Here is a 12,607-nt window from a genome sequence, read left to right on the forward strand (position 1 = left end):
TGTATGAGAGTTATAGAAAAAGGAATTATTAATCAAAAGAATTTAACTTCTTGACGCCTACCAATACCAGAAATCCTTTGATATACATTTTACCTAAAATACATAAAAACACAATTGAGCCCCCAGGTCGGCTGATTGTATCCCTGAGTGGATCGAATTTAGAACCTATCGTCAATACTTAGACTTTTTCTTTAAACCTTTGGCTAGAAACACAACGATATATCTGGCTGACACTTCTGATGTCATCAGATTAGTAGAACCTCTGCCTTTCAACCCGGACAGTGACCTATTGATCACACTGGACGTAGAGTCCTTATATTCTAATATTCCTCAGAGAGATTCATTTGGAATTATGAAAACATTTCTTGAGACAAGGAGGGATAAAGATCTAGTACCAAGCAATTTTCTGATAGCTTTGTTAGAAATTGCTTTAACTAAAAATCACTTCAGATTTAAGAGCACATATTTTATGCAAATCTAGGGTACGGCCATGGGAGTGGCTTTTGCGTTCAACTATGCCACTTTATACATGTGGGATTTTGAAGAAAATAACATGCTGATTGATTCTAACCCCTTTAAGCCTGCCTTAAACTCTACAAAAGATACATTGACGATATGTTTATCGTCTGGGACAGATGTAAGGGAGATCCGAATATATTCTTTCAATGGATCAATAACCTCAACTCATATTTAAAATTCACTATACAAACCAGTAAAAAAGAGATCCCTTTTCTAGACCTTTTGATTAAAGTGGAAAATATTGTCCTTCTAGTAGACCTTTTTAGAAAGGAATCGGACAGAAACACCATTTTGCACCATCAACATTTCCACTCTCAATCACTCAAGTCCAACATTCCATATGGACAATTTATAAGGGCCTGAAGGAATTGTTCCAAGTTAGAAGATTATAAGAAACAAGCAACAATCACTGAAGAGAGACAGAACGATGGGGGTTATCCTAACAAACTACTTAAGCAAGCGATGAAACAAGCTAGATATCAATACAGAGATGATCTCATTAAAAAAGACAATAAAAAAAAAATTGAGAGATGACCAATTGGTTTGTGCTTTAACGTACAACATACAGCACAACAAAATTAAGAAAATCATAGCCAACCATTGGCATTTTCTCTGTTTGAAAATTCCAGCTCTACCCAAACAAATGTATGCTTTCAAAAAAGGAAGGAACATAAAAGATTGGGTTTCCAAGGCAGATCAAAATATTGCACAAGAAAAACAAAACAAGCTAACCTCCAGCTGGGGCTTACCACTTGTCTTGGGTCATTATCTATGCAGCAGTTGATCCAACTGTGCATCGACCACAGAAACTACTAACATTAACATAAATGGGAGAAATTTGCTACTCAGGAATCATACAACTTGTCTCAGTGCCAATGTTATATATGTGATACTATGCCCTTGTAAAAAAGCATACATTGGAAAAACTTCACGCACAGTGAAATTACGCATTAGCGAACATAAATAAAAAATCAGAACCAAACAACTAAATGCCCCTCTGGTCACCCATTTCCTGGAATGTAATCATAGTGAAGAGGAGATAAAATGGTGTGTCCTTGAGAATGTCTTTGGCATAGATGCTGCGAACACTGCTAGTCGTCTGTCACAAAAGGAACAGTGGTGGCTTTACCACACACAGAGTTTTCTAAAAGGGTTGAATCAGCAAGAAGAATGGAATCATTATTCCAAATAGAACATTGGTTCATTTACACCTTATAGGAAGATATATGTAACATTCTTGTACTTTAAGTCAGTACCTTTAAATCTCTCCCCATTTTTTGTCTAGTGCAGGCGTTTTGGAACTAATGCTCCATATATTGATTGGGCACGTTATGGTCACCTACTCCCATCCCCGTATGAATGTTTGAGAGGGAACCATTGTGACCTCGCCACTCCACCTGGCCGGAAAATAGGAATCTTAATGACCCACGGGCTGCTACATTTTTATTTACATTTTTATTACATTTTTTGTTTACTGATAAACAACTTCCTTGCTTATGGAGCATTGGAGATAAATAATAGACATGCTCCACATAACACACAAAATTATTTACCAATGGAATTTTTTCAAAAACCTTGCCGTCACACCACGAAACAGCTTTTTGTCCCTTTTTAGTCTCTAGCACACCTTGAGACTACTGATACGAAAAGCATGCCTCTTTTCCCCTTCCGGGTCGAATTGTAGGTACGGGACACAGAGAAGAGGCAGGCTACGAGGTAAGAGCGTTTATAGATATAAACAAGACGACATGCACCTCGCCCATAATTGAACATAATGGTTACATTCTCTTTTAAATTTTCTTTTTGACGGTCCGTTTGCAATGTGCAGATTCATTCGAACAGCCCTCCATGTGTCTAGTAGGACGCACTTTTTGAGTTTGTTTTGAGTATGCACGCTAGTAATCATGGGTGCTGCAGCCGCAATTAAGTGAAGGAAAGCTTTATAGGTAAGCACTTGTTCGCGCCAGCCGAATGGATTCAATTAAATGACTTCTGATTGTTTTTTTTTTTTAAGCTAACACGTGTTTTTTATTTCCAGCTAAAACGGTTTTGCTTTATGTTATAGAGCAACACTGAAGGTTTACTGAAAAAAGAAAAACGATTGGCAGATTAAATGCACGACAGGTTTTTTAAGATGACAAAATCCTTAAAATGATGTCTTACTTAAGAAAAGAAAACAGTGAAGGTATTTTGTCCATACACTACTTTGCTGAAACAATGCTTAGACCGGGTGGAGGTAGCTCAATTAACCCAGCAACCCTTTTTGCCATGGCTTTTCTACTTCTCCCCGTTAGGCTAGCGGTTCTCCCGTTTTTCACGCTGTTCCAATGAGTATTATATATATTTTTTGTGCTCAGGTATCCACAAGAGAATAGTGAACAGCTTATCAGTTTTGTTAAAACATTTTTCAAAAAAGCTGCTTACTTTGATCAAGGAGAAAGCATTTTGTCTACATTTTATGCACAGTCAGACAAGTATGTTTACCCCCCTTTTTCTTTGCTCTAGTGGACCATAACTTTCACGACTAGACCATGCGAATCTTTAAGACTGAGATTCTTGGAATGTTCTGGAATCTTGCCCACAGGTAAGAACCCAGAATGATTTTTTAATTGATGACTGCACGTGTGGTTAATGAATGCTTACCAGCCATAGGTGTCACTGATACTATTCTAATTATTGGCATGCCCCTAAACATTTGTTATAGAGGTTATTGAAAAGATATGCACATTCTGTTTTTTGTGAAGACTCTGACAGAATCCACACTCTAGACTAATTAGAAAGATGTGATTTTATTTCTATTTCCCTTTCTTTCTTAGCTTATATAGCGGGCCCGATTGAAAACGGGTATCTTTTGAGTTCAGAAAATAGTGAACCGATGTATAAGCCAGACATTGAAAGTAAATGTTCACATATCCTGAAGAAGACCTACAGATTTGGTCTGGAGGACAGCTATCAGACCCTGTTGAGTCGGAACTATTTTTACAGTGGAAGTCCTTTATAAATGAGAGAATCATAATTGGGGACACCTATAGTCGATTATGTTTATAATGTGGACAAGTAGTAGTGAACATCATTTGTCACTAAACACATTGTAATTTAATACGTTTATATGAAAACTTTGAGCTCTTTGAACAATGAACTGTTTTATAATTGAATGGGATGTATGCAGTATGAATTAATGTGTTATTGAATTGGTATTTACATTTGTATATTTTTTACAATTTGAATTTATGAATTATATTTAATCAGAATGAAATAAAATAATGAATCAGTATTTACAGCTCTAGTCTCTATCTCATTAGTTTCTTCTAATTATTCCACCTGGCACTACACCTGTTTTATGCATGAGAGTAATAACTACTCAAATCCCTTTTGCCCGCATTTTTTAAAACGTATTTTAAGGCAAAAATGTGGGTCGAGGCCCTCTTACCTCCAGCCCTCATCCTGTTCTATATACCAATTCCTATCTATATATTTGCTGTAAAATGCCCTACATAATTGTGGGGAAACAGGATTTGATGAAATGGGATGTGAGAAAATGGGGGACTACCCAGAGGAGTGTTGAAGATTTACTACCTCACCATTCCTTCAGTTTGGGGCAGATGAGGGCGCCTCCAGCCATTGTCCCCAACCTGGAAGGGTTTGCTGCTGTGCTGCCTTCGTGTTTTGTTCATCGAGACCCAAGGATCTGTCTTTGTGTGTTCCTATATGTTCCTGGGGTCCTCCTCGCTGGAACATCGGGTGTATGTTTGAGAGTCAATGTCCTGGGAAGAGCCTGTGTTCCTTTCCTGAGTTGCTAGTATCGTCGCGGGATCAGGGTGGAAGTCCTTTGGGAACTGAATGCTAAAAAACGCACCTGTGGAAGAGAGATGTTTACTTACTGGGTTGTTTCATGCTGTTGGAGCCCTTTCAACCAGAAACTACCAATGTGATGACCTCTGGTAGTGGCCCGACATTTATAGATTGGCGTTAGGAGAGTATTTTCAGAGACATTACAGTTTTTTAGGATATGTGTGGTATCGTTTAATGTTTGTATTATTACCTAAGTATGTATTTGACCTAAAAGAGTTTTATGTATATCTTTTGTAAAGTATATTTTCAGTATATCAGTGTGGCAAATTTTTTAGAGGTATGAGTGTGGACTGATTGTACCTTTGTGTCAGCCTACTATCCCTACCTGAGAGTTTGGCCTCATTGCTCTGACCGTGTTACCTACACTTCAATAGCGGTGTAGCTTCCCTTTCTTGTCAGGTGAGTTCTCCTACCATGAGGGTTACTGTTTGTAGCACCCTCAAAAAAGAATGGTACAGAAACTGCCTTAACACCCCCTGGTCTCTATTTAGTACAAACATTTGTTTTGGATTTCACGATTTACAAAAATACAGTCTTGTAGTGTTTACTTGTAAAGTACCCAAACAACCTAACGCAAGGCTCTGCAACCTGAGACTCTCGAGATATTTCAGACTACAACTCCCATGACCCTTCACCATTAACTATGCTGGCGAAGGCTGAGGGGAGTTGTAATCCAAAACATCTGGTGGGCCAAATGTTGCAAGCCACTGACCGAAAGCAACCTGGCAATATTTAAGCATTATATAAACGTTTTAAGCCAAAGCAGCATCATCCTCAATGGAAGACTACAAGTCCCAGAATGCAAACCAGATTTTTTTTCCATATTAAACTAGTAGATCTCATGGCTATAAATTCAGCTTTGAAAAGTAGATTAATGTTGTGACTCTCTTTCTGTGGGCACTCTTGACCCAATGTGGTGCTAGAGCATCTACTTTATTTACAAACACGTCTGTGAGACTCTTACTAGTGAACGCCCTATCACGGCTTCAATTGCCTAAACATTTAGCACTGCTGCTGACATTGAAATGTGCTGCAGAAGTAGCTGTCGATCCTTTGTTAACAGCACAGGTCCAGACGGCAACTACCATCTGTGGGGACTCAGTCTCGCGAGATAGCTTCCCTATGATCTCGTGAGATTTCCAGAGCGCGAAGCGCGTGAAAGTCGGAAGGCGCACAGAATTTGCACGGAGGTGGCGCTCCTCCTGCCATAAGGCCAGGTATTGACTGGGTCTGCCTACAGAGGCCCCCCATCCAGTCAGAGCATAATCCCAAGGCTGAGGGCTGCCTCCTGCGTGCTCTGGCTGCTGCAGTGTGTGAAAGTTAGCACACACAACTTGCAGTCAGGTAACTGCATGAACTGGACAGCCATAGCTGTGAGTAACTGCACCAGCCATGCCCTGGACTTGTTATACCCCAGTTACCCCCGCCCCCCCCCTACACGCGGCTTCTCAATAAACACCCTGCCAAGCCTAGGCAGTGTTGTGTCATTTGTTCAGGCCACAACATAATTGGCGACGAGGACTCTGCAGAGCGACAGCCTCGCGATACCGCCAGAGAAAAGGGTCCCAAACAGAGAGAGATGCACCAAAATGCTATAGATGTACCAGCACCAAGCACATGGCAAACGATCAGGACTATCCAGCCAGAAATAAAGAATGCTTCAAATGCAGACGTTCCGGCTACGTGGCTGTAGCCTGCACGTGGTGGGAAAAGGCCGTCACACACAGTGACAGAGATTCGAGTGACGACGACGACCAACACGACAAGCCCATGGTGATCATGGTCAACGCACCCCGAGAAAGGAGAGGGAAGCCCAACTGCGTCATGAAAGTGGACAGCATGGAGACACGGGTCATGGCAGACTTAGGGTCGGACCTCCCCATCCTCCCCATCCAGACATACAAAGAAATGATGGGACAAGACCAGGTCGAAATCAGGAGCACCAAGCAGAAGTCAACAGTCTTTGGAGGGGCCACCGTGGATTTACTAGGTTATATCAAGGCAAAAACTTCATTTAAAGACAGGTCCATCACCTCGAAAGTATACTTGTCGTCCCAGGGCCCAACCATGTTGGGATGGGACGATCAACATAAACTGAGCATATGGCTAGACCCCAGTACCCCCGATCAGGTTCAGCTGGTCTCCTCGGGAGGAGTGCCGGACCTCAAAGAAGCATTCCCCCGGTTTGTTCCCTGAAACGCCTGCAAAAATGAAAAACTATGTGCACAAGATTTGCCTCCAACCCAATGCAATCCCTGTAAAGTACAAGGTCAGACCGGTGCCTGCGACATCAAGGTCCACACTCGAAGCTCAAATACAGAAGATGGTCAAAGAAGGCACCATAGAGACAGTGGAATCCTCTGAATGGCTGCGCCCAGTGGTACTCATCAAGAAAATGTCTTCCAACGAGCTGAGAGTCTGCATAGACCTACGCAGTTTGAACATGGAAGTGGTCACGGACAGCTTTCCACTTCCCAGCATCAATGAAATAGTACTCATGATGAAAGAAGCAACCATATTTTCAAGGTTTGACATGCGAGATGAATACCATCAAATAAGCCTGCACAAGTCCTCAAGCCTGCTCACTGCCTTCATCACCCCTTTCGGCATGTACCAATACTCACGCATGTCGTTTGTCCTATCCTCAGCAGCTTTGGCCTTCCAGAGGATGATGAACTCTTTATTGCATGGCATCGCAAATATTTCGTACTTCCAGGACGACATTTTGGTATACGTCAAGGATGCAGAAACTCATGACAAAGCCCTGAACGAAGTACTAAGCAAGCTAGAAGAAGTGGGTGTCCACCTACACCATGGAAAATGCATATTCGGCATTGGAGAAGTTGAATACCTGGACTACTACATCTCGAGAGAAGGGGTGAAGTCCAAGACAAACCTGCTGGAAGCCATAAATGATGCCCCGGCCCCGTTGTCGAAGGATGAGCTTCGGTCTTTCCTGGGGCTCGCTCAATACTATGCGAAGTTCGTTCCCAGATTCTCTGAAACTACATTGTCCCTGAGGGAGCTTATAAAAAAGGGCACAGCCTACACATGGGAACGCCAACAAGATGAGGCCTTTGCGGAGATCAAAAGGAGGATCCTGCGCGCACCCTGTCTCAAACCCTTCAATCCCAAATGGGAAACATGCATCACGACAGACGCCAGCGCCTATGGATTAGGTGCCACCCTTACTCAGAAAAAGGGCGAAACAGAAAATATTGTGGCCTTTGTATCCAAAGCACTATCTACATCAGAGAAAAACTACTCCACTGTGGAAAAAGAAATGCTGGCATGCGCCTGGGCTGTGGAATTCTTCAGGTCGTACGTTTGGGGCACAAAAGTTTGATTGATTACCGAACACAAGCCCCTGATACAGATGCTGAGCCCTGGCGGCACCAAAACAGCCACTTTGAGATCGGCCAGAATTGCTGCGAAGCTCCCAGAGTATACCTATGAAATCACCCACATTGCGGACTGGAAGAATGCCCAAGCAGACTGCATGTCAAGGCTATTCGACCAAAACACTCCAGGGACCACGTTCCTCAAAGATGAATGTGTGGTGGCTTCCATAAGCAACCTGAGAAACAGGGACTTCATGGAGATGAGCGAGCAACATTGGCAAGAATAAATGGAACAAGATGGCGTGCTGCGCCGAGTAGCGGAGTGGACCTGCGAAGGATGGCCCAACGAGACAGAAGTCCCTGAAAGTCTTCGCCCATTTTTTAAAGTTAGTGACGATATCACAGTGATGAACGGCTTGGCGCATTCGGGGCACTTGCACAGCAACATGACGAGACGCAGAGTACGCAACGCCTATTGGTGGCCCAGAATGGATCAAGAAATAAGGGCGATGATTGAAAGGTGCCAAGAGTGCACGAATAGTGACAAGCGGCTCACAGTGAGACAGGCACCCATCGTAACCACGGAAATCCCACATGGCATCTGGTGCAAATTAGGATTGGACATCATAGGCCCGCTGGATGGCATGTCAGCAGATTACAAGTACGGAGTAGTAATGGTGGACTACATTTCCAAGTGAGTAGAGGTCAAATTTGTGCCATACATCACTATGAGCAAAGCCATTGAGGTGCTCAGCGCCGTTTTCCAGAGGGAGGGGCTCCCTGAGGAGATTGTAACCGACAACGGTGTGCAGTTAGTCTCCAGGGAAATGGAAAAATTCATGAGGATGCACAACATCCGCCAACTTAGGGCAAGTTTGTACCACCCACAGGCAAATGGATTAGTGGAAAGGGTGACCTGTTTTATTAAAGGTGCTCTGCAACTGGCCTGTGCGTCAGGCCTAGAACCACACAAGATAGTGAAAGAGGCCGTTGCAGCCCACTGCATCACACCAAATGCAATCACTGGTGTGTCCCCATTTCAACTGTTCAGGGGGAGAAGGGCTGAATCCATGCTAGTACCTCTGTGGCTACATCAAATCAGAGACGATGAAGACATTGACATGAGAGACATTAGTGTTCTGCATGCAAAGGAACAAGGAAGTCATGAAATCCCAAGGTGAAAAACGCCGGGCGGTCCATCGCACAGAGGTCATTGAAGACGACCTAGTAAAGATATGCCTGCCCCACAAAGACAGCACTTCAGGCTCCAAATATAGCAGGGCAATAGAAGTAACTAGCAAAGGGACCAACCATGTCCACACCAGCGACCGAAGACGATGGAATCTGGAAGGGGTGGCTGTGTACCGCAAGAGAGCATCCACAAACCACCCGTCCATGGAAGCAGGAAGTGACCAGGACCAATGGGGTTTGGTCAGCGACCACCAACACTTGGAAACAGACGCTTCAGGAGAAAAGGACCGAAGAGAATATGCTTACCTCAGCCCCCCACCCCAGACCCGAGAACAATACTGGGAGGTGACTCCAAAGGACCTCACACCACTTGACACACTACGCATCACCACCCAAGCCCCAGGCGTCATCACCAACCAGGACAGACCCCAAAGGGAGAGAAGAAAGCCCAACAGGTACACCGACTTCATCATGAACTAACAACCATCTTTTCCCACCAAAGGAGGTGTGTCTGGACTACGTCTCGCGAGATTGCGTCCCCGTGATCTTGTGAAATTTACATATCGCGAAGCGTGTGAAAGTCGGAAGGCACACAGAACTGGTTCGGAGGGGAGAAGGGCTGCATTCATGCTGGTACCCCCGTGGCTACATCAAATCAGAGACGATGAAGACATTGACATGAGATACATTGTGTTCTGCATACAAAGTAACAAGGAAGTCATGAAATCCCAAGCCACAAACGCCGGGTGGCCCATCGCACAGAGGTCAGTGAAGGCGACCTGGTAAAGATATGCCTGCCCCACAAAGACATCACCTCAGGCTCCAAATATAGCAGGGCAATAGAAGTAACCAGCAAAGGGACCAACCATGTCCACACCAGCGACCGAAGACTATGGAATCTGAAAAGAGTGGCCGTGTACCGCAAGAGAGCATCCACAAACCACCCGTCCATGGAAGCAGGAAGTGACCATGACCAATGGGGTTCGGTCAGCAACCACCAACACTCGGAAACAGACGCTTCAGGAGAAAAGGACCAAAGAGAACATGCTTACCTCAGCCCCCCACCCCAGACCCGAGAACCACACTGGGAGGTGACTCCAAAGGACTTCACACCACCCGGCACACTACTCATCACCACCCAAGCCCCAGGCATCATTGCCAACCTGGACAGACCCCAAAGGGAGAGAAGAAAGCCCACCAGGTACACCGACTTTGTCATGAACTAACAACCATCTTTTCCCACCAAAGTAGGCTGTTTGGACTCCGTCTTGCGAGATCACGCCCCCGTGATCTTGTGAGATTTCCACAGCGCGATGCGCATGAAAGTCGGAAGGCACACACAACTCGTGCAGAGGCTGCAGAAGACAGCCCCGGCGCTCCTCCTGCCATAAGGCCAGGCCTTGACTGGGTCCGCCTACAGAGACCCCCCCAGCCAGTCAGAGCATAATCCCAAGACTAAGGGCAGCCTCCTGGGTGCTCTGGCTGCTGCAGTGTGAAAGTTAACACACACAGCTTACAGTGAGGTAACTGCATGAACTTGCCAGCCATAACTGTCAGTACCTGCACCAGCCCCGCCCTGGACTTGTTATGCCCCAGTTTGCCCCCCCATACAAGCGGTGTCTCAATAAACACCCTGCCAAGCCTAAGCAGTGTTGTGTCATTTATTCAGGCCACCACACCATTTATGCCGTGTCTGCTCACGACTTTCAGGGTGGGGGGAGCGGGGCGGGGGGTGGTAAATCTACATTAGCCCTATGGTCATTGTGCACCAACTATGAGGGTACAGAAGATCGCTAGCATTAACATGGGAAAGGGAGGGTCTTGGCCCTTGGGTAGATAGCTCAGAGGGGAATCGTACCAAAATGTCGCCCTCACAATTACAACGGCCGGAAATGCTGACTTTTATTTTGTACCCCCCCCCCCCTTACACCACATAAATATGTGGGGGGTATAGAATATAATATTAATATGGGTGGGGGGGATGGGGGTCTGCCCCCGCATATATATGTGGTGTAGAGGGTTTTTAAAAAAAGTCAGCATTTTCGGCCGTCACAAGCCTTCACTTTGAATGTTCAATTTTCAGCATGTTCGGGCGCTTAGACACCATTGTCGGAGCTGCAGTAATGAGTGCATAGCCTTTCAAACGGCTTGAAGGCGGTATTAAGGCCTAAATTTAAATCCAAACCTACAACAGGGCCTCCTCTGAGAGGTTGCGACACATATCTTTCAAGGGCCGCGGACTGTGCCACAAGACTCAACAGTCTTGGGAAGCTTGAGGGCTCCAGGGCTGCTTCGTGATGAAGCACCAGTGGGAGGAGAGGCGAGCGCACGAGCCAGGCCAACCGCAGGGCAGAGATTTCTGTCTGCTGAATGGCCCATCTCTTGATCACATGCTCAATCACTGTTACATTAAGAGTGATCACATGCATTCGCGCTTAAGTGAAGCATGTTAACCGTGATTACAAATCTCAGTGATTAAATGACGTGCGCAGGCTAAACAGGGCTTTCTACCTACGTTTCGAAGTGGTAAAATGCTCTCAAACATATTTCGAAATGTAATGTGCGACTACGTTTTTATGAAGGGTCAGGGCGAAGCGGGCACAGTAAACAGAGTCCTTCATACTTGTGTTCATACTTATCTGTCTTTCTCTTACAATGGCAGTCGTTATTTTCATAATAGTTGCATTTTACTTCATACCACTTAAAAAAAATAAACAATTTCACCAGTGCATTATACTTGTACATTTTGAATTGCGCCTTTGTACTATTCCAACATGTCAATCTTTTCATCTCTGTAATATTGGGGGCATTCTTGCCTTATTCAGGGTGTGGCAACACGTGAAAACGTTGCTCCCTGACTAAGGATGTAACTATGCCCAACTGCAGAAATGAGCTGAATGTACTTATATGTCGCACATTTTATTTTATTTTATCTAATTATTTGTGATGCTTTATCGTTTGTTTATCTGTCTGTTTCGGTAATCATCATCATTGATTTTGCAAATATGAAATTCGGATTTTATATTCTGAAGAAATTTGGGAACAAGTATTGCATTGTATTTTATACGTTTAAGTTTGTGTAAAGTTCACATTTTGAACTATATCACAATAAACTTATTATTATTATTATTATTATTATTATTATTATTATTATTATTATTATTATTATATTAGAGGCATTCTGCCTTGCTGTTGGAAGCACACGCCTGGCTGGCAATGTTCCGAAAGTTACAGAGGTAATGCTGGGTAGAAAAATATGACTACTCTGCTTTGTTTGTATTTTTAAAGCATCGGGCCTCATTTGGAGTTTGGAGGTAGCCATGCCGTTCTTACCGGCATTGCTACCCCCAAACCGGGTACCGGGTCCCAAAAATAGGAAATTTCCAGGCCATTCCGACCTTGGAGGGCCCGGTAATTCCCTTTTGCGGGACCCGGACCCAGTACGTCCCCATTCCCACAATGGGAATGGGGAGGATGCTAACAACGGGCCCGTTAATGACGCTCTGCACGTCTGGTCTGGCCAGGCATCCAGAGCGGAACCCACTGCAGACCTCGTAATGTGGCGGCCCGGAATGAACAGTGCTGGTCCCTTACCAGTGAAGTTAGATACATTAAAAAAACAATTCCTTTCTGGACTCTTTTCTGCTGCAACGGAAACGTTTAGCTCCCATACTAGACAACTCTCCCACTGAGAGTTGAACAGT

The 12,607-nt window shown here is 44.5% G+C and overlaps 1 long non-coding RNA gene across 7 annotated transcripts in view; it reads left to right on the forward strand.

Annotated features, from left to right (window-relative positions):
• The first annotated feature begins 2,172 nt into the window (after window positions 1-2,172).
• Window positions 2,173-12,607, forward strand: part of LOC138491999 (uncharacterized) — a 74,752-nt gene continuing 64,317 nt past the window's right edge. For 6 of the 7 annotated variants that reach the window (XR_011276120.1, XR_011276119.1, XR_011276122.1 and 3 more), the window contains exons 1-3: window positions 2,173-2,235; window positions 2,585-2,704; window positions 3,025-3,103. This is a non-coding gene — a long non-coding RNA (uncharacterized lncRNA). Of the gene's footprint in view, window positions 2,236-2,584; window positions 2,705-3,024; window positions 3,104-3,335; window positions 3,798-12,607 lie in introns of those variants that run through there. The other variant, XR_011276118.1, reaches the window with a different exon arrangement.

Source organism: Ambystoma mexicanum, chromosome 10 (genome assembly GCF_040938575.1).
Source record: "Ambystoma mexicanum isolate Mex_15411 chromosome 10, UKY_AmexF1_1, whole genome shotgun sequence".
Taxonomy (NCBI): domain Eukaryota; kingdom Metazoa; phylum Chordata; class Amphibia; order Caudata; family Ambystomatidae; genus Ambystoma; species Ambystoma mexicanum.